The sequence below is a fragment of the Mytilus trossulus genome, chromosome 2 (assembly GCF_036588685.1).
Source record: "Mytilus trossulus isolate FHL-02 chromosome 2, PNRI_Mtr1.1.1.hap1, whole genome shotgun sequence".
Classification (NCBI taxonomy): Eukaryota; Metazoa; Mollusca; class Bivalvia; order Mytilida; family Mytilidae; genus Mytilus; species Mytilus trossulus.
In genome coordinates this window covers 95,537,548-95,558,643 of record NC_086374.1, presented here as the reverse complement: position 1 = coordinate 95,558,643, position 21,096 = coordinate 95,537,548, and the positions used below count along the sequence as shown (strand labels likewise).

Sequence of the window (21,096 nt, the reverse complement as noted above, 5' to 3'; positions counted from 1 at the left end):
GTACACTAGGTGTTATCTTTTCAATTATTTTATTGACATGAGAATGTCTTGAACCATCCTCATGAAAAATTAAACCAAGGTGTTTATGGCTTTCTACTTCTGAAATCATATCATTATTCATATAAAGAGGTGGATGATGGGGTTTAACTGATTTCTTGGAAACTGTCATAGCTTCAGTCTTTTTTGCATTAAAATTTACTAGCCCTTGGACTGGCCAATTGTTGATAGTCTCTATATCAGAATTAAGTTTGCTCGCTGCTGCATATTCATCTTCAACTACTATGAAAAGGGAAGTATCGTCAGCATATAGTTTTATGTTACAGTCTATGTCGTTTACAATGTCATTTATATATACTAAAAAAAATAAGGGGCCTAATATTGATCCTTGAGGGACGCTAGCATTTACACCAAAAGTATCAGAGGATTGACCTGAAATAACATTTTTTTGTTTTCGATTTGATGAATAGCTCATAAAACACTTTAATAGGTTTCCTCTTATTCCAATATTTTTAAGTTTATGAATAAGACCTTCATGCCAGACTCGATCGAAAGCACGACTTATATCAAAAAAGACAACACGAATCTCTTTTCCTGCGTCAAGAGCTTTGCCAAATAAATCTGTTATGTATGAGAGTTGGTTAATTGTAGAATCTCCAGGCATGAAACCTGACTGGGCACTTTTTATTATTTTCTGTTTTGTTAAAAAGTTAAAGAAGTGCTTAAAACACAACGTTCCATACTCTTACCAATGATCGACAAAAGTGATATCGGTCTATAGTTTGACACCAGTTCTCTATCACCACTTTTGAAAACTGGTATAACGCTTGCTAATTTCCAAGTTTCTGGATACACAGCTTCACGTATAAATTTATTGAAAAGCTGAGCCAGGGGCCTACTTAACTCTCGAGCAGCATAATTCAGAAGCCTACCGCTAATTTCACCAGGGCCCGTCGCTTTAGTGACATCTAACAAAGACAAGTGATCAAACACTTCCTCTTCGGTTATTATAATATTGTTTAAAATTGGTATATCATCGGACATGGGGGTATTAGAAAAGGACGCTTTAAGTCAAACTTTCATTTTAAGTACATTAATATTTTCAACTACATGTATTTAGCTCTCCCAGCATATCTAAAGAAATGCGGAGTTACAATTTGAAATTTTTCACACATATATCAAATAACTCATTGCCTGAAATGTAATGCGTGGAAGACGAATTGATCGGAATTCCAGTTTTGCGCTAAAACTGTTTATATAAATTTAAATTGGAACTAATAAGCTAATTTTCATGACAAACTTTAATAGCTATGTACTCAACTTCGTACTTTATTTGGCGTTTTTAACTTTTTGGGATTCGAGCGTCACTGATGAGTTTTTATTAGACGAAACGCGCGTCTGGCGTGAATACTAAATTTAGTCCTAGTATCTATGATGAGTTTATTTCTACATTGTGATGATACTGTACGTTAATTATCTGATGGCGCGATTATTTTGGTTCTGAAAGTTTAAGTGTGGCCTAATTTGAGCTACTTTTGACTGAATTGTGGGAAGATATATATTTTAATGGTCACCAGACAGTCATCGCGTTGTTGCCTCTTTGACACATTCCCCATTTCCATTCTCAATTTTATTGTAAATCTTAATATTGATTTTCTGAAGAAAAAAAGTCGAAGGTGAAATAGGAAGCACTTATGCAGAAAGAAAGAGCAAATAATGTCAGTTTAGAATAATGCAGTTAAAAGTTTTTTTGTTAAACAGGTCCGTCCAAGTTATGAAAACTACTCGTAAACAGATTTCACATTTTCGGATTCGGAAAATAAATATTACATTTGGGTAATGAGGTCAGATAATTTTGGAATGGCAAGAATCAGAAGTCCAAATTCATCAAACGAATGCATGGAAAACAACTGTCATATTCCCTTTTTTTCGTACCGGCATTTCCTTGTGAAGAAAATTACTTGTATGTTGGAAAACAATCTCTAAAACTAACTTTATCGAGACGCTTGATTTCTCTATTATACCGTTTAGAGGACGTACTAGTTCTTGTCTACAAACAATCGGCATTTCCATGGGAACAAATACTGTGCTTCTCTTCTTGTCGATATGTTCCTACATTCATATCATGCTGACCTCCAATTGGAAATTCTTAGAAAAAAAATCAACTGGCATTATCCTATCCTTTCTGCTTAAAAGATTATATATATCCTCTCACTAAATAATTAATTTGATGCATGACTTTGTTGTACGCATCTTTACCACCAAACTTGATATGTATGATACAACATATACATGTACAGTAGGTAACTTTAAGTCTGTCATATATCTTAAACCTAGAAAGTGACAATGCTTTATGAATGAGGGTCGATTGAAAACAAAACTTTACAACAAAAGATGAGAGCTTCCCAATTGTGAACTTTTCATTTCTATGTAGCAACATTCAAGCCGCATCTGCATGCATATGGAGTATGTATCTCCTTGTTTTGGTTAATTTTTGAATTCTTGTCTTTGCTTTTCACTAATGTGCTTTGTCTATGCCTTTTTGTTGTTTATTCAGTTTGTTACATATTTTTTTATTTTGTTCACACGTCGTTGTCAATAATTATATATATAATGGAATTTATGAGACTGCAATACAAATGAGAGGTTTAGCTTGCTATAAAACAAGGTTCAATCCACCATGCTCTACATTTGAAAATGCCTATACCAATTCAGACTATGGCAGTTGTTTCACAATCGTTTGATGTGTTCGAGCTTTTGATTTTGCCATTTGATAAATGACTTTCCAGATTTTTTTTGTACTTTTGTGATTTCACGTTTTGGTAGATCTTGATACGAAAGTCCATGTTACGTGACCTATTTATATCAATTTCCTTGTTAAAGTGTTGATCGTCACAAAGGATGCTATTACACCAAAACTTGAAATAATCACTTCGAAAAAAAATTCGGATGTCAAAACGAACTGATTGATCATTATGGTATATATGAGACAATACTGAAAAAGTCGATTTTCCATGTCCCCCACTTCACCAGCAATTATTTTTTTATTCAACCATCTTTTTTGAAAATTTCAAGTTTCAGTATAAACTAAATTATATAATGCACCAACTCTTGACAATTAAACACTCATTCTTATGTTTCTTCCAATAAAATATTGTAATTTAAATGCTCAACCCCCCCCCCCCCCCTAAAATCATGTTGTCCCCTGTGTTTTTTTGAAAACTAAATCATTCAAATAATATCCAAATCAATTAATCAGGCGTCCGATTCTCACATATATGATAAATTATATAATAAACTTGCCCTTAATTTGTCTTTTTATATTATAACTATAGCATGTAATAAAATTTTGCAAATTTAAAGACAATAAAATTTTGTCCCCAGAGGTGATTTCCCCCCTGTTACCACTGATTTTTTTTTACCTGTGGAAACGTTTACAAGACCAATAGTTATTTTCCCATTATGTATTGTGAAGAGCATCATTTCCTGAATGCATTAGTACAAAGAAATAGTTGAAAAGGCAGCCAGGTTTGAACATTCAAGCCAATCCAAGGTAAGAATTTATAGAAAAATACTTATTGGTGTTCTATCCTGTTATAGCCTTTTCTTCCACTTTCTGAGAATATTTTTAAATGTGCACCACAACATTAAGTGTGTTTTTATATCATCTTTTTAAAAGTTGTAGGACACAGGAAATACACTTACATTTAATGTGATAAAAAGGACAAAAACTATCGCGTAATTCCTTTCTGTTACGAGCTGTCATGTTACCTGATAAAAAGTAACAGCATAACCATCATTAGTAACAGGAAGGATGTTCAAGACATTTTCACTGAAGAATCGAAGAGTTAATCTACTATATGTCAACCATTTCATTTAATATAAGTTATCACCACCATATCAAATAAATTTCAAAATAATATACTGTATATTGAATAAAAAAATAGGTTTTTTGCTTTTGATAACAGCAGAGAACATTGTGCAATTTAAGTATAGTAGATAGTAACAGAAAGGAATTTATTTTAGAATTTTTCATTACCTAGGCAGATTTTTCATCTTGCAAATACAGTTTCAAAGAATAAATGACCGATTTTGCTGTTATCTTCCAAAAGTGACCAATCTAAAATGATGTATTTTTCTTAAACTTTAAAATAAAGCAGAAAAATCCTTTCTGTTACTCAAGATTCTTTCATGTTACCGACATACCGAACTATATTTAAGTATATTTCTAAACCTTTTGTATTGCAAATGTTAAAATAAATAATTGGCATTTGCAAAACTATTGCAGGATATACTAGTAAACCACAAATAATGTCTTAAACTTATTCCTTATTCCCATTAGAAACTTTTCAAAATTGATTCCCTTTGGTAACAGGAAAGAACTGGATATTTTTTGTACCATTTTTAAAATTGCCATTGTTTCCTTATTAAACAATTGTTTGAATTACAGACAACAGTTCCTAGATCCCAAATGTGTGTTCTTCGATTTGTGCTATTAAAATACCGGGTTTAAAGAAAAAAAAATGTTTTTTTCTTATTGTCAAAAAATCTACTTTTTCAGATATTCACGTTCTCATACATGTAGATATAGGAAGAGGTGGTATGAGTACCAATGAGACAACTTTCAATCCAAGTCACAATTTATAAAAAGTAAACCATTATAGGTCAAGGTACGGTCTTCACACGGAGTCTTGTCCCACACCGAACAGCAAGCTATAAAGGGCCCCAAAAATGACCGCAGTGTAAACCCATTCAAACCAAGAAATTTCTTGTATATCAATACAACTATAATTCTAAAACTTGGTTCATGTTCGGTGAATATCAACAATAAAAGTTTCAAATTGTTGCTCGATAAAATTGGTATGTCTTCAGCTTTCTATGATGTGTTTTGTATAAAGCTGTTCGTCTTATTCATAGTCTTTTTCTATTTTAGGATTTTTTAGCCTTGTCGGTTGTGTTGTCAGTTTATCAAGTTTTACGATTCTTTTACTATGATTACCGCTATATAGTTTCCTGTTTCATTATTCAAATTGGTGTTACTGTTCTAGTTTAGAAAAGAGATTTCTGTTGGTAGTTTAAATTTCTATAGTAATTATGCCCCCAGAGTGTTTAAAATGTTCTGCAGGTAATATATATCTACATTCGTCTGCTGTTTTCTTAGTTTTTAGTTGATTTGATGCTACCTCAGGCTGGAAGTCTTCCCCGTCGGTAATTTCTTTGTTGGTTGAATCTGTGACTATTATAGTTAGATTTCTAGTATAATTGTCTCAGGTTGAAGTTTTTTGAGATTTTACAGCGTTTTTTACACTAGTCTACTAGAGCTGTTCTGATATTGTTCGTTGTTGAAGTTGTTTTAATTGAGCCAAATCTTCAAATTGAGCCAATTATTTTGTTAAAAGCTTTCAGTGGTCTTTTTTGATACGATTTCTTCTTCTTTCATTTCCAGAACACCAGTATCAGATTTTAAACTTAATATCATATGATCTTAAAGTCTTATTTGGCCTGTCTCGCTGAGCTCTATGGTTACCCGAGGGGTTGATACAAGCTATGCTTAGTGTAAGAGTGCCCTTACCTTCCTACAAGGTGTCAGTCCCAGCTAATCTCGTCTAGCCCCAGATATCAGGCGCATTGCCTTGCTCGTTCCGTGGTAAGAGAGAGATGTCATCGAGGAAGAGGCTGGAAGTACCCAACTGTTACGTCATGTCATGTGTCCCTTCGGATCCCTCGGTGATGTACCAGTACCCTTGTGACAGGTTGGGGAAACCCCCAAGATCTATGGGGCAATTACACTACACCCCCCTCCATCTTAAAAAGGAGGAACTACAGTTCCGACAAAAACGACTGTATAATCTTACAAAAAAAAAACTCCCAAGGGGACGACTGGCAACGTCTTTACTAATTAAACCATGACACAGGGTATCCTAAGTATCCACCCCCTTAATCCTGGATAAGGGGAAAATTGACAAAACTTAATATTTCCCAAGGAAAAAAAAATATTTACCCATGTAAAAATAAACATATGAAAATCGAGCTCTGAACAGCTATCTTATCTATGGAGTACCAAACTCCCAACAATTTACACACCAGAGTTACCACAGGGTGCCAACCTAAACAGGTTCTTCAGGACAAATAACAGCCGAACTCCAGGTCGACCATAGCCATATGCTATTCCAACTTATACAGTCCTGGACATGGGTCTCATTACAAGACAATAAACTGCGTGCTCAACACGTCTAAAAACCCTGACTCTGTGTAATGTTCACATACATATACATGTATCAACTGTTCAGACCTTAACTGACAAGAATCATACTTCAAAATATAAAACTATCTCAATGTCTAAATGACAAGTTCATTAATACCGCCCTGAATTTCCAAATGAAACTAACTAACATGTATATCTGTATACATAATTTACAACTGACTAAATACTATAGGTCTATAATCCCATAACTGGGAAGGATGTACATGACCATAAATAATTTGACTCTTGTCAAAAATCCCACATATATAGTGCCTCTATATAAGGATGCGTTTAACTATTTTACTACTTTAATAGTTAGTATCACCAAAATTTACATAATAACAGGGTCATGACACCACTCTTATATATCTGTTTCAACTATTCAACACATTTGTACACTTTACATGTGAGAGTGTGAAGCAAAAAAAAACTAATAAAAATCACAGAAAATACAAAAATGGTTCACACTCAACATAATTTCAAAGGCGTTAAATCCCAAACTGGGAAAACTGTTCTTTTCTAACAATTTTACTAATGAAGGCGCTTCACTTCAATGTGAGGACGGTGACCTAACAGGTCAAAACATACACTATCATCTAAAACTGTTCCTTCACAGATCAGTGAAACATTCCCACTTTCAGGGAAACGTTCTGTTACTACCTTGTACAGTTCAGTCATTGAACTTACTCTTGCCATACACTGCAAACCTCCATACTGTATAACCACAATTGTTGGAACTGGAGGGCTCTGTCTCGACTTGAGCTGCGAAGAAGAAGGCTCTACCTGGGATTCAGCTAGTTGTGAAACTTGGTGTCCCAGGAAAATTGCAGTTTCATTCTCCGAAGTATGGTGTGCATCTGTGTCATTGTCCTCAATACTGGACGGCAATTTTCTCTTTTTTCCCTTATTTTCCACAAGACTATAGCTAGCAGATCTCACGTTCAAATTTTCACTCTCATAGTAAATTTCTTCCTTTTCGTCCATTACTATGGTACGTTCTTCCTGTTCAGACTGAACCTTGTCTTCCTCCCCTTCTTTTTGAAGGATTGCTGACTCAACCTGAGTTTTATTTACAAATACTGGCCAGAAATTGGCATTCATCTGAGTAAGTTCCTCAGGTTCAGGAGGATTTCTAGGATTGTAGCTAAATCCTTCGGCTACCATATCTTGTTGTTCTGGGCTTAAAAAGTTTAGAACTGAAGTGAGGACTCTCCAGTTGAGTAAACAGGCAGGGCTGTTTATCGGTCGCAAGCTATATCTGAAATAGTCTGTCCATCCCATCTCTTTACAAACTGTACGATGGACTTGCATTTGTATCCCTGTAACATGTGTAGAACGGGGCACAAAAGACTTCTCATTGAGGAAATTCACCAAGTCTTTGGCAGTCACTGTTTCCTGCCTGGTTAACCATTTTGCTAGGAGCATAACCACATAAGCTCTATGTTGGTGAAATCGTCTGTCCCCCATCAGTCTTTTGGAATGATAGGTCTGAAAGATTTCAGAAAGATGTTCTTCAAAACAATGACGTTTTACGTCTCTTCTATCTACCACTACTGGGCAGTTCTTTACAGGACATTTACGGTCTGTTCGACTTTGAACACAAGTCCTCTCCCTTTTTCCACTTTTGGGACAAGTATAAAACTCAAGGCTCTCTCTTGATTCTACCTTGTCAACCCTACTGTCTCTACATTGATCAGGCTCAGATCCCTGTGTAGATGTTGAGGCCCTCATACCTAGGTTAGACTCTACTTGAGGAACGACTGTTTCAAGCTGAAATTCAGCATTTTGCCTGCTGAGTTGTACATGTGTGGCTTGGAACCTCTGTGTTGACCCTTCTGTTTTGGGTTTCTCATCTGAAGATGAATCTGAAGTGTTCTTTCCATGAACAACGTTGACATAAGGTTCAAGAGTTAAATTTTCACCTCCTAGTATTAGTGGCAACTTCCTATTCTGTACAGTTATAGTTAATTCTCTAATATTCATTACAACTCTATTATGCATGATAAAGTCACATCCCAGTATCATATCACATGAAACTGGAGCTACATACAGTTGTTGATTGATCTGTATATCTCCAATCTTAAACTTTATAGGACTAGAAAGCCTGCATGGCATTGTCATGTTGGTACCAGCACCATGCATGGTAGTCTCCCTGATAACATAGGGCTTAGGCTCCAAAGTGTCAAAAATTGTGTCCTTAAGAATAGTTACTTCAGAACCTGAATCAACTAGAGCCAGTACTTTCTTTCTTGCAATATATACTTCAACTCTAAAGAGTTTGGCTGATCCTAGTGATCTCACTGTACTGATTCCTGATACTACTCCTTCAGATTCATGAAAATCATCTTTGTTATTCTCATCAAAAGATACTTGTTGAGATGTTGGCTCTTTCTGTACTGACTGTCTCCCTCTTTCTTGTACATAAAGCTCTGGACAGTCTTTGATATAATGACCTTGCTGGTTACAATTAAAGCATTCATTATTATAAAAACCTTGTTTGGTATATATCCTGTCACTAGAGTTATTCCCTCGCCCATGACCGTGGCCATAATTACGACTAGGCGAATACTCAGAATACCTGTCGTCTTGATTAGGTGACCTAGAACTAGGACTGGTTCCATGTTTGGCTGATTGTTCCTGAACCAAATTGGTTACTGTTGACATCATTTTCTCTATATGTTCTTCTATGCGAGAGAGACGATTATCCATATTGGACTTGGTGCTACCTACACCAAGAACTACTGGTGAGTTAACTGACTTCTCTGAAAGAGACTCCTCCTTCTTGCTTGTTTTCTAAATGGCACTGACTGCCCTCCTAGTGTGCTGACACCATCTTATCATATCCAAGGCTGCATCCATAGACTTAGGTTTAGAGATACAAGCTTCTGTTCCAGCAACTGTATCATTACAACCCTGACAAAACCTCATGATTGCCTGTTCAGTCATAAGTTGTTCACTGTACCTGCTATAGGCTCTAGTGGCGAGAGTCAACACTCTTTCCGACCACTCCTCCAAGGTCTCCTTTTCTCCTTGGGCACTTGTCTGGAACTGAACCTGTGAGGTTTCTGGCAATTCTTGATGACCAAATCTCTTATTCATATTGGATACAATATCAGAAAAACTTGCTGTTTTGTTATTTTCTAGGATTAAGGTGTAATACTTACTGGCTGCATCATCTAGGCACCAGCAGAGCTGTTCCCTTTTTTGTTTATCTGTCCACTCGGCCATTTTAGCATAACTAGAAAACTTGGTATAAAAGGCTTTCCAGTTGCCCTTCCCATTATAGCGGAGCGTTTTCGGGATCGAGGACAGAAATTGTCTTTTCTCTATTTTCTCCTTTTGTCTACTTTCCTGACTGCTTTCAGAACTTTGACCATCTGTGTCAAATTCTGATTGGGAGTCACTAGACATTCTAGACCTTCTAGGACTTGAACGACTACGGTGTAATGGAAAACTCCTTACACTTCTTAAAGGTGAGAAATCACGCTGTTGATTCTTATGAGGTCTGTTGTACTCAGGTTCTGACCTTCGCTTTGTTCTGGACTGGCGGTATGCTGAAACATTTGACATGTCAGAATCACCTATATATTTATGTCTAGGATCACTTCTTTCTTGTCTCCCATAGTAATCACTATTATATTCCTTCTGTCTTGCTGAAGGTTGGTTGTAATGCAGCTGAGGTGCTCCTGATGGTGGAGGTTGCTGCTGTGTGCCAGGTATAGGTAACTGAGGCACGTGTAATGGTTGTGACTGACCCAAACTTGGGTACGTTAAACCAGGTATGTATTGATGGTTGTAAGGCGTTAAATTTGTTGGTGCTTGTGGCGGTGGTTCATCTCTAGGAGGTTGATACATAGAAGTTGGGTGACCAATCATCTTATGTTGTTGAACTTCTGGTATAGAACTTGGTGGTTGAAACCTAGGTTCTGGATACTCAGGTTGTTGATAAACAACTGCACTAACCTGTTGTTGTAGCCGCTGTTGAGGTATAGAAACTGGCGCTGCAGCTAGATGTTGTTGTTGCACAGGCTGTGCATAGTTAATAACCCCTTGTTGAAGCTGGTCTAGCCGTTGTTGTAGGCATTGTACTTTATGTTGCATTTGCACTCTTTGTTGACTCTTGTTGACTTCCAGTCGGTGAAGACTATTGAAGCCATGTTGATATTGGTCGACATAGTGGTACTCATGTTGTACACTTGGTGAAAAGTGAACATGGTCAGATGTAGGTGTATGTAAGAATCTTGGTTGTTGGTCATAATCAGAGCTATCATATCTAGGCGGAGTCTGTTGCACCTCTTGTTGAAGGTTGCAATCTTCCTGTTGATCGACTACAGGGTTTTGAATATGCCAGTTCTGGCTAAGCGGTATGAACATTCTGTCATATGGGACATCACCGTCCTGTTGACTGTCTGGTTGAGGGTGTGCAACCATGTTGATCCTTGGTGGTTGAGTATGATACTCATTGCTACAAACACTCAGGTCTGAGTTCAAACTCTCTGAAGAAAGGCTCTCCTGTGATGGTTCACAATGTAACTGCTCTAACATAGTTAAATGTTCAGAACGACTTTGTATTTGTTCCAGGCGATGTTTGTCCCATTCAAGACTGGATAATTCTGAGCAAGATGATTCTACCTCATCTTGAGTACCTGTATCCTTAAAACTTGAACAAGGATACTCCTCTGGCTCCATATCAACAATCACATGATCAGGCTTTGGAGGCAACATACTCACAGAACATGCTCTTTCACGGACAGCTTCCCTGAGCTCAGCTCGTGGTCTCCGTGAAAAATCAATTATGCCCAGAATACCTTCTGTCACTCTCAAGTGTGGAATTTGGAATAAAACATCTCTATCAATGTGGATACCTTTTGCCCTAATATCCATGATCCTTCCTGCTATGGCCTCCCCTATGCCAGGTATGCAGGTAAGTATTACCTTAGGACAGGTGTTAATATTGATCATGTACCCCTGCATAGTGACTTTGTACTTTACAAAGTTATAAAAATTTATTTGACTTAATTCAATATAATTCACAAAATTATATATATACACGGATCAACAATAATTTTTTATTCAATAAAAACTCAAGTCAAAAATAAATATACACGGAACACTATAAAAGCAAACTGCTCTTGTGTTTGTTTACATCCGTTTGTTTACATCTGTAAACAGAATCCAAGATGGCGACCAAATCTCGCCGCTGACGTGACCTCGCTATCACTAAAGCAAACTTTTCAAAAAGTTTTTCCTCAGCCCAAAAACTAGGCAAAAACGATGTATTTCTACTGACTTTCAACTAGAAAGTATACCATCGGACCTGGTTTGTCTCCCTTAGACAAAAAACTTATTTTTAGATTTGACTGAAGGCACTCAAAATTTTGGAGTGATGCCAAAATGGCGTCCAATCCCCTGCAGGACCAAAATTTTAAACCACCTGCAACTACCAGTAAAGTGTTATTTGGCCTGTCTCGCTGAGCTCTATGGTTACCCGAGGGGTTGATACAAGCTATGCTTAGTGTAAGAGTGCCCTTACCTTCCTACAAGGTGTCAGTCCCAGCTAATCTCGTCTAGCCCCAGATATCAGGCGCATTGCCTTGCTCGTTCCGTGGTAAGAGAGAGATGTCATCGAGGAAGAGGCTGGAAGTACCCAACTGTTACGTCATGTCATGTGTCCCTTCGGATCCCTCGGTGATGTACCAGTACCCTTGTGACAGGTTGGGGAAACCCCCAAGATCTATGGGGCAATTACACTACAATCTCATATGGCAATGTGTAATATTTAAAACTCCCGCCAAATTTTATCAAGGAGGTTATACTAACAACCGCAAAACATTCAGTTAACCGATTGATTTATTAAACACTTCTTAACTCAACTGATTTCTAAATGTGATTTTTTTTCTTCTTTCTAATGTTTGCGTTACATAAAATTTATTAGTGGGATATGAATTATTTTATTTTGTATTCGGAAAATCAGGTCAAAATGTATAGTTCAACACTTTATGATTGCTTTAATTTAGCCTTAAAATATACACTTTATAATGAAAAGAGAAAGTGCAAGGATTTTCCCAAAGTAGATTAGGGAATTTGACAAGTTTGTCATTTCTATTTATGACATAACAACGACGAAAGTAGTTTTAAAAACGTGTTTATATAATACCTGTAATTGTCTAAATCGGACTGATACAAAGCATTTCTTCAACGATTGAAAAAGAGAAAGAGACAAAAGGAAAATTGTTTCTTTTTTGTACTTTAACTTTGTCACCTTTATGAATGAGTCATTTAAGAGACCTTACGTTTTGTAACTATATAATTTATAAAGGCTGGAAGGAGTAGCTTCACTGAAGGTAATACGGTAAGTCCCCCCCTAAATATGTTTTTAAAAACTTGCCAGAATCATGAATGAAACTGACATTAACCTGTATTAACATATAAGATTTTGAATCACAGATCACAGTCGCCTTTAAAAAGATTTCAAAATATTATTTCCCCCATTTTTTCCCTATGATTATAAAATCTTCAGGCGACTGTGACCAAATGTACCACATGTATGAGGCGCCGTTTTACTATTTATTCCTTATTTTCTGATATCAAAAAATATTTCTTGATATCAAAAAATTGAATTTCTGATATCAGAAATCAGATATCTGTGTCAAACGTTTATAAATATAAAAAAGAAGATTTGGTGTAATTGCCAATGAGACAACTCTAAACAAGAGAACAAATTAAATGACACAGAAATGAACAACTATAGGTCACCGTACGGCCTTCAACAATGAGCAAAGCCCATACCGCATAGTCAGCTATAAAAGGCCTAGAAATAACTTTTGTTGCATGGTTGTATTTTTCATGAAAAGTTATTACCCCTATTTATGTTTTTAAGTGATAAAAATAACAATGTTCCACATGAATGTATGAATAAATATACCATAAATATCACCTACGTGCCCCATTTTCCTAAAACAAACTAGAGAAACGTATATTAAATTTTCATGTGCATGCATTAACAATGCTTTTTATATGTAATAATCAGTAACATTTTATAAATGTTGATATTTCCTAGGAAATCGGTCATGAATGTGGATAAATTGCATGTTTCAATCTTACTTTTGCTTAAGATATCGATTATGAATATGACCAACGAATCGGACAGTATGAAAACATACGGTGGCAACGAGGCGGACAGTACACTTTGAATAGAAAAGATTCAATTGTGACAATATAATAAAAAAAAATGAACCAAACTTTTGTGTGTGTATGCGGAATATGATTATTGAACTATGTATCGATTAAAAATCTTGAAAATGTTTGAATTTTCGGAGTTTTGTTAAGATTTATGACTCGAAAAATCGCAAAATTTTGACCCCTCTTCATGATCAGGAGTTATTTTAAAAAGACGGTTGATGCTAAAAGCATAAAATAATCTTTAAATGGTCAAAAATACATCATTGTAGTTATTCACTTACCTTGAGCTGCTGAACAATCCATTATGGGACACTTTGTGTTGATATTCTATATTTTTTTGAAAAACAACGAGCCGATCGCCGACGGACAGATCAGCAACTTCCGTTTTGTGTCACTGTCCGCTTGTACACTGTGATACTGTAAGAGCAAAAAATATATGTTTTTGTATATTGGTATTGATATTAATTTTGTTATCAGTAAATTCAAAGCAAACTGAAAAGTATGAATAATATTGTCTTTTTGTTGATTGGATATAGAAGTATCCGGTCACGTTCACTCTGTGTAGTATTTGTAGTTGTATTCATCTGATGAGTTAAGCCTTTTTCAACTTTTTTATAGGTTGATGTTATGTTGTACTGTTACACCCCTGTCCTAGGTTAGGGGAGGGTTGGGATCCCACTAACATATTCAACACCACCACCATTCTGTATGTATGTGCCTGTCCTAAGGCAGGAGTTTGTAATTCAGTCAGTGGCTGTCGTTTATATATATGTATTTGTTTTTCGTTCATTTTTTATACATAAATTAGGCCGTTAGTTTTCTCGTTTAAATTGTTTTACATTGTCTTTTCGGGGCCTTTTATAACTGCATATGCAGAATGGGCCTTGCTCATTGTTGAAGGCTGTACAGTGACCTATATATATATATAAAAAGAAGATGTGGCATGCTTGTCAATGAGATTTAACTGTCCACCAGAGACCAAAATGACACAGACATTAACAACTATAGGTCACCGTACGGCCTTCAACAATGAGCAAAGCCCATACCGCATAGTCAGCTATAAAAGGCCTAGATAAGACAATGTAAAACAATTCAAATGAGAAAACTAACGGCCTTATTTACATAAAAAAAATGAACGAAAAAAAAATGAACGAAAAAAAAAATGTAACACATAAACAAACAACAACCACTGAATCACAGGCTCCTGACTTGGGTCAGGCTCATACTTAAATAATGTGGCGGGGTTAAACATGTTAGCGGGATCCCAACCCTCCTCCTAACCTGGGACAGTGGTATAGCAGTATACAGTTGTTTAAATTTGCTGTGTTATTTGATCTCTTGTGGAGAGTTGTCTTTGGCAATCCTACCACATCTTCTTTTGTATATATAAAAATCAGTTGAAATGGTCTTTATTCATCAGATCGATACAAAGAACAAAAAAACAGACCGGACGTGGCAGTATAACAGTACCAAGAAGAAGGAAAATACAGATGTGAAAGCATTCTCAGTTACTTACAAATAGTTCATAGCCAATAGCAACAAAAAATTCTTGTTTTTTTTTTTAAATAATTCGTCTATATACGTGACATTTTTTTTAAAGACTAGTAGCATCTATTATACTGCACCTTCAGTGGCGGATTGAGAACGTTTTAAAATAGAGGAACCACTGACTGCCATAAAAAGGACCCACTACAGTAATGCTTCAATGATTTACTATATAATCAACCAAATGTTTGCCATGATATGTGTGACCAGGCCCTCTAGATCCGCCTATGGCCATTTAAGAATTGGATGCCCCTTTTTATAAATTCATTAGGGTATAAAAGCGTTTACCGAAGTACATTGTGTATGCAGTGCGGAAGCCCTTCCTTCTAAAAATGTGCGCACGTTCAAAGCTTTTACAACCTTACGAATTACAAAAAGAAGCATTCGATACTTATAATTATATTTTTAGCTAGGATAATGAAAACACGATTTCGGTCAAGTTTTTCTTTAATTTAATGACTTTTTTGTGCACTTTATTGTGGGAGCTCGGGTCATCACGAATGTTACATTTCATTGTGTAATGAAAGTTAATTTCAGAAGGACATGAGATTGCTGTCAGCCAATCAAAATAGCAAATCATAATGAAACATACATGCAATGCAATTATATATCATTTAAATTACATTTATTTTATATTAGCCTTTTCTGTGAAGTTTTGAAAAAAATATGAAGGCTTGATGTACGTTTTCATTTCTAAAATACCTTTATTTTGAAAGCGTTTGTCTTTCAAATTTGTATTACACGACAGTCAAGAAAGTCACAATTCGTTTTGAGAATATTAGTATGTTCAATTTAGGTAGGTACATGCATGGCATTAGATATATAAGGCGAAAAGATTGTGTATTACGTCAGTTGAACCTGAATATTATCATCAAGCCATTGTATCTTAATCTTGAACACATCAATATTTATTTTCGATAAGTCAAGTTTTGTTAAACATTTTCCAGTATTTAGTTAATTCTTAGGTCGACTTATTCCTTCTATTGGGATTGTTCGACGCAAAAGTAAATACTGTGTTATATTTTATAATAATTTAAAAAAAACTTCAATATATTGTCTTGTTGTGACATCGAGGTCGAATTCTGTACTCAGTTTAAAATATTGTTAAGTTTTCTAGAGACTTTAAAGTCTAAACCATGTGTAAAAAACTTGAAATGTATAAGCATTTTGTTTTTTGTAACAATGGACCCTTTACCATAAATAAAATGACAAATATCGCGTAGCGGTACATTGCACATAATAATAGGTATACCCGGAAACATCATTTCACATATTTCCTGATGTTTGGGCTCATGGGTGAGTTTGAATGCTTTTATTGACGCACAGGGAGTCTTTATTTATTCATTTATTTCTTATTTTCTGATATCAGAAAATGATTTATTGATATCAGGAATTCGATTTTTTGATATCACAAAATCAATTTTTGATATCAGAAAATCTATTCTTGATATCAAAAAATAATATATATTTTCTGATATCAAAAATTCGAATTCCTGATATCAAAAAATCGATTTCCTGATATCAAGAAATGAATTTTTGATATCAGGAATTCGAATTTTTGATATCAGAAAATATGCTTTATTTCTTGATATCAAGAAATCGAATTCCTGATATCAAAAAATAGAATTTTTGATATCAAGAAATCCATTTTCTGATATCAAGAAATAGATTTTCTGATATCAAATAATACTGACGATTATTTGATATCAAGAAATACATTTTCTGATATCAGAAAATGATTTTTTGATATCAAAAATTTGAATTCCTGATATCAAGAAATGATTTTTTGATATCAGAAAATAAGAAAAATATCAATGATTGCCCCCCTGTGTGTCAATAAAAGCTTCGAAGCTCACCCATGAGCACTAACATAAGAAGTTTTGTATGTTTGTGTATCTCACATATTAATCATTTTTAGGTTTATAGTCAACAATCATATTTCTTTATTGAAAAGCAATTATACGTTCCGGTTTCTTATATTTAAGAATTGAATGCTTCTTTTTGTAAATTTATTGGGTGGTAAAAGCGTTGACCGAAGTACATTTTGTATGAAGCGCGGAAGCGCTTCATTCTCAAAATGTACGCACGGTCAACGCTTTTACAACCCTATAAAGTTTCAAAAAGAAGTATTCAATACTTATAATTACATTTTTTTAGCTTAAATCATGAAAACACGATTTTTATCCAGTTTTATTTAATTCACCTGTGCACTTTTTTGTGGGACCTCGTGTCATCATGCATGATAAATGTTATTGTCTGATGCAATTGTCCACGGAATAACATGTTAGCCAATCAGAATAACGTATTATAATGAAAGTTACATCTAATGTAATTATAAGCAATTATTTGGTTTCCTCTCAAACAGATTTGTTCAACTAGGTTTTTGTGAATTTAAGCCCAAGTATTTGGTAATATTGTTTTTTAAGTTTTTTCAAGTTGATGATGTTGCGAATTTAGTAAGTCAATAAGTTCTGTTAAGTATATAAAAATCAGGAGATGTGGTATTATTGCCATTGAGACAACTATCCACAAAAGCCGGTTCAAATGAAGTGGATATAAAAATTATAGGCAATCGTTCGGACTTCAATAATGAGAAACCCAATACCGTAAAGTCGGCTATAAAAGGCCCGAAAAAAAGATTTATTTAGAAAGCAAACGGCTTATTAATTTATAACCAAAAAAAATATTACGAAAAACAAATATGACAGACACATACCTGCCAACTGTCAATATTTGCGCGGGATTTCCCCCATGGAGGCTCCCAAATTGAAGTTTTGAAAGAGCAATTTTGTCCACAATTTAAATAAATCAATTAATTTTTCAATGATTGTAGGCTTATAAAAGTATAAAGAAGCTAAAAAAAAACACATTAAAATGAATTTGCATGCCCCCTTGAAGGCTTTTGTTAGGACTATGTCAACCATCTTGCACACACAACCCCCATGGGCATTTTGAAAAGTTGGCAGGTATGCAGACACGAACCAACAACAATTATACATCCTTACAGGCTTTCCATTCTCAATTTTATTGTTACGTGGGACAGACACCTAAAGAATGTTGCGGCCTGGGACAGTAGTGTTTTGTCACAACATACTGTAAGAGCAAAAAATATATGTTTTTGTATATTGGTATTGATATTAATTTTGTTATCAGTAAATTCAAAGCAAACTGAAAAGTATGAATAATATTGTCTTTTTGTTGATTGGATATAGAAGTATCCGGTCACGTTCACTCTGTGTAGTATTTGTAGTTGTATTCATCTGATGAGTTAAGCCTTTTTCAACTTTTTTATAGGTTGATGTTATGTTGTACTGTTACACCCCTGTCCTAGGTTAGGGGAGGGTTGGGATCCCACTAACATATTCAACACCACCACCATTCTGTATGTATGTGCCTGTCCTAAGGCAGGAGTTTGTAATTCAGTCAGTGGCTGTCGTTTATGTATATGTATTTGTTTTTCGTTCATTTTTTATACATAAATTAGGCCGTTAGTTTTCTCGTTTAAATTGTTTTACATTGTCTTTTCGGGGCCTTTTATAACTGCATATGCAGAATGGGCCTTGCTCATTGTTGAAGGCTGTACAGTGACCTATATATATATATAAAAAGAAGATGTGGCATGCTTGTCAATGAGATTTAACTGTCCACCAGAGACCAAAATGACACAGACATTAACAACTATAGGTCACCGTACGGCCTTCAACAATGAGCAAAGCCCATACCGCATAGTCAGCTATAAAAGGCCTAGATAAGACAATGTAAAACAATTCAAATGAGAAAACTAACGGCCTTATTTACATAAAAAAAATGAACGAAAAAAAAAATGTAACACATAAACAAACAACAACCACTGAATCACAGGCTCCTGACTTGGGTCAGGCTCATACTTAAATAATGTGGCGGGGTTAAACATGTTAGCGGGATCCCAACCCTCCTCCTAACCTGGGACAGTGGTATAGCAGTATACAGTTGTTTAAATTTGCTGTGTTATTTGATCTCTTGTGGAGAGTTGTCTTTGGCAATCCTACCACATCTTCTTTTGTATATATAAAAATCAGTTGAAATGGTCTTTATTCATCAGATCGATACAAAGAACAAAAAAACAGACCGGACGTGGCAGTATAACAGTACCAAGAAGAAGGAAAATACAGATGTGAAAGCATTCTCAGTTACTTACAAATAGTTCATAGCCAATAGCAACAAAAAATTCTTGTTTTTTTTTTTAAATAATTCGTCTATATACGTGACATTTTTTTTAAAGACTAGTAGCATCTATTATACTGCACCTTCAGTGGCGGATTGAGAACGTTTTAAAATAGAGGAACCACTGACTGCCATAAAAAGGACCCACTACAGTAATGCTTCAATGATTTACTATATAATCAACCAAATGTTTGCCATGATATGTGTGACCAGGCCCTCTAGATCCGCCTATGGCCATTTAAGAATTGGATGCCCCTTTTTATAAATTCATTAGGGTATAAAAGCGTTTACCGAAGTACATTGTGTATGCAGTGCGGAAGCCCTTCCTTCTAAAAATGTGCGCACGTTCAAAGCTTTTACAACCTTACGAATTACAAAAAGAAGCATTCGATACTTATAATTATATTTTTAGCTAGGATAATGAAAACACGATTTCGGTCAAGTTTTTCTTTAATTTAATGACTTTTTTGTGCACTTTATTGTGGGAGCTCGGGTCATCACGAATGTTACATTTCATTGTGTAATGAAAGTTAATTTCAGAAGGACATGAGATTGCTGTCAGCCAATCAAAATAGCAAATCATAATGAAACATACATGCAATGCAATTATATATCATTTAAATTACATATATTTTATATTAGCCTTTTCTGTGAAGTTTTGAAAAAAATATGAAGGCTTGATGTACGTTTTCATTTCTAAAATACCTTTATTTTGAAAGCGTTTGTCTTTCAAATTTGTATTACACGACAGTCAAGAAAGTCACAATTCGTTTTGAGAATATTAGTATGTTCAATTTAGGTAGGTACATGCATGGCATTAGATATATAAGGCGAAAAGATTGTGTATTACGTCAGTTGAACCTGAATATTATCATCAAGCCATTGTATCTTAATCTTGAACACATCAATATTTATTTTCGATAAGTCAAGTTTTGTTAAACATTTTCCAGTATTTAGTTAATTCTTAGGTCGACTTATTCCTTCTATTGGGATTGTTCGACGCAAAAGTAAATACTGTGTTATATTTTATAATAATTTAAAAAAAACTTCAATATATTGTCTTGTTGTGACATCGAGGTCGAATTCTGTACTCAGTTTAAAATATTGTTAAGTTTTCTAGAGACTTTAAAGTCTAAACCATGTGTAAAAAACTTGAAATGTATAAGCATTTTGTTTTTTGTAACAATGGACCCTTTACCATAAATAAAATGACAAATATCGCGTAGCGGTACATTGCACATAATAATAGGTATACCCGGAAACATCATTTCACATATTTCCTGATGTTTGGGCTCATGGGTGAGTTTGAATGCTTTTATTGACGCACAGGGAGTCTTTATTTATTCATTTATTTCTTATTTTCTGATATCAGAAAATGATTTATTGATATCAGGAATTCGATTTTTTGATATCACAAAATCAATTTTTGATATCAGAAAATCTATTCTTGATATCAAAAAATAATATATATTTTCTGATATCAAAAATTCGAATTCCTGATATCAAAAAATCGATTTCCTGATATCAAGAAATGAATTTTTGATATCAGGAATTCGAATTTTTGATATCAGAAAATATGCTTTATTTCTTGATATCAAGAAATCGAATTCCTGATATCAAAAAATAGAATTTTTGATATCAGAAAATCATTTTTTGATATCAGAAAGTAAGTATTAAATAGTAAAACGGCGCCTCATACACATGAACATATTGAAAGGTTTTTCACTGTTTTAACTTTTACTCATGGACACACTTTTAAACTTATAGCCTCGATGTAACTCATCATTTCATTTAAGACATTTTATATAAACAATTGGAACAGTTTTCCCGAAAATGCTGTGTCTATGAGGCCGACTTAGGCCGTTGATAACTTTAATTTCATCTTGATCTTCATTGGGAAGATTTTATGTACCAATTCTAGTGAT

The 21,096-nt window shown here is 34.8% G+C and overlaps 2 protein-coding genes across 3 annotated transcripts in view; one reads left to right on the top strand and one right to left on the bottom strand.

Annotated features, from left to right (window-relative positions):
• Positions 1-21,096, bottom strand: part of LOC134708427 (papilin-like) — a 170,289-nt gene that overhangs the window by 120,731 nt on the left and 28,462 nt on the right. The gene's annotated exons all lie outside the window — the stretch shown is intronic.
• LOC134708428 (uncharacterized) overlaps positions 12,302-21,096 on the top strand; it is a 145,756-nt gene continuing 136,961 nt past the window's right edge. Inside the window, exon 1 of the mRNA XM_063568945.1 lies at positions 12,302-12,593. The gene's annotated coding sequence lies outside the window, so the exon portion shown is untranslated. The remainder of the gene's footprint in view (positions 12,594-21,096) is intronic.